This window comes from Mus caroli, unplaced genomic scaffold, assembly GCF_978045245.1.
Source record: "Mus caroli unplaced genomic scaffold, Mus_caroli_1 scaffold_7, whole genome shotgun sequence".
NCBI classification, from domain to species: Eukaryota; Metazoa; Chordata; class Mammalia; order Rodentia; family Muridae; genus Mus; species Mus caroli.
Window position 1 is genome coordinate 126,867,446 of NW_028227262.1, and position 2,492 is coordinate 126,869,937.

The 2,492-nt window shown below is 40.2% G+C and overlaps 1 pseudogene; it reads right to left on the reverse strand.

The window, feature by feature from the left end:
* Nucleotides 1-744: 744 nt before the first annotated feature.
* On the reverse strand, nucleotides 745-1,895 carry LOC110295558 (ATP-dependent RNA helicase DDX50 pseudogene; annotated as a pseudogene).
* Nucleotides 1,896-2,492: the final 597 nt, after the last annotated feature.

A 2,492-nucleotide genomic window follows, 5' to 3' on the forward strand; every position in this document is an offset into this window, starting at 1 on the left:
CCAGACTGGCCTAAGTGGTCCAATCTGCTGCCTGACCACTCTCTTCTCTGTCTAGGACTGCATGCTATGTTTTCGTCATAATATTTTCTAATTTCAGGTAGTATAGCTGGTCCTGAGAGTATCCAGTCTGAATCATGCCAGTCAGCCTGTAATCTTTGTGACTCCATTGTAGGAACATCAAAATAAACACCTATATTTTGTTTTAGAAGGCACAGTCTCTTTATTTGAGACAATTTGTTTATTTTATTCCTCAGCTTTTGGCTAAGTTTTATTGAAACACAACTGACATCCTATATTTCTTGTGGGCTTTCTAGAGTCAAAACCTTTTATCAGAGGCAATCAACTATTGTGCTTTGAAGCTCAATGGAGCAGAAATGTGAGCTAATGCTGCAACCTATGCATCCACTGATCCTTTCTCTTCTATCTGTCTTTGAGTTAATGATCAGAAAAATAATCAACAGCAGAATAAGAAACAGAAGCCAGAGACCTGGAGGCATGGATGCCTGCAAATTTAACTAGATCCATTGTAGAAGGAGCACTGCCACCTCCACATTTAAAAGTAATTTCTGTTTTCTGTTCCACACATCTCAGGTGACTTCTTTTCCTTGGTTTATAAAAATATGCACAAATTCCTGTCCAGCCAGCTCTACCTGTACATCAGAGTGATAGATAGAGTCCCTGGAACCTTTTAAGGTCATTTTTTGTGTCTCCATGCAAACAGGGAGCATTCTGCTTTGTGTGGAATCATGGCCATTTCTGTAACACTTTTTTCTCAGTCTCGCAGAATATAATTGCCCTGTAGACTTGAAGAACATCTCCAATAACTACTCATCTCTGAGACTGGTGGCGCTGAATAGCCAGAGTGTTCCATAGGTGATTGCAGCTCCTTGAGTCATTTGCCCAACAAGGTCAACCTGTTTCTATCTGAATTTCATGGTTTGCTTCATTGTTTTTGCAACTATGTAGACCTATTGTGGGCAATTACCATAAACAGCGAGGTCTGCAGATTGTTTTATGAATCAGTTTTGTAAGATTCATGGATAGCATCTTCAACTTGTTCAGCAAAACCTAGCTCTAAAATTTGATCCACTTCACCAAGCATAACATGGCACAATTTTGAAAGACCTAAACAGCAGCTTTGCTGATGATGGTCTTTGATACATCTTGAGGTCCCAACCAGGATGTCAACATCATTCTGAATATGATTAATTTGCCTTTGGTATGATGTTCCACCATAAAACCACACCACCCTGAGCTTTCTAGTTACATCTTTGAAATCTTGGCTACTTGGTTCCCCAGTTTCCTTGTTGGAGCCAAACAAGTACCCTTGGTAGGCAGCTTTTATAGCCACTTCTTAAGTTCTTTGGAACCTCTCATTCACAGATATGACAAAGAAAATATCTTTACAGTTCCTTTCTCGGCTTGAACAATTAAGTCATTTTCTTGATATACAGATTCAAAGGTTTTAACATGAATTGGAAAGAGATAGAGTACCCTACAGCCTTTCAGAAGGTTTATAGTCTCCCCAGCAACAATGAAACTGGAGAAGACTTCTTCCTTTTGTTCACACACTAGAGTCTTTCCCATTCACTCCATCACTTGGTTTATGAGTAGAATTTTCTAAGGATAACATTTGGTTTGACTTTTTTCATACTCAGCAGCATCTCCATTTGGTAGGTCTTTTCTTCTTGACTTACGAGATGGGGAGAATTCATCTGAAAGTCTACTGAGTCCTTTTGGTATCTCTAGTTAGCTTCTCTTTTGTTTTGGCTTCAGCCAGGCTTGGGAGTATCCAGGTCATCTGTGATACCATTTTCTCTTGTTTCTGTTCCCTTATCTGATTCATAATGGTACCTTGATCTTCTTTCTTTCTTTCTTTCTTTCTTTCTTTCTTTCTTTCTTTCTTTCTTTCTTTCTTTCTTCCTTCCTTCCTTCCTTCCTTCCTTCCTTCCTTCCTTTCTTTCTTTCTTTCTTTCTTTCTTTCTTTCTTTCTTTCTTTCTTTCTTTCTTTCTTTCTTTCTTTCTTTCTTTCTTTCTTTCTTTCTTTCCCTGAGGACCTGCAGAATGAATGGAAATATGCAACCTTGGGGATGGGATGTGGGAACACCCTCTAGAATGTACCAGAGACATGGGAGGTGAGAGACTCTCAGGACTCAAAGGAATGGAAATTAGATGAAATGTTCAACAATGGGGAGAGGGAACTTTAGAGTCCTCCTTCAGTAAAAAGATAGGGCATCAAATGGAGGGATGGGGTTGCCATCCCACAGTCAAAAACTCTGACCCAGAATTGTTCCTGTCTAAAAGAACTGCAGGGACAAAAAATGGAGAAGAGACCGAGAGAAAGGAGGTCCAGTGACTTGCCCAACTTGGGATCCACCTTAAGGGGAGGCTCCAAAGTCTGACACTATTCCTGATGCTATGGTGTGCTTACAGAAAGGAGCCTAGCATGGTGTCCTCTGAGAGCCACAACAAGCCACTGACTGAGAAAGAGG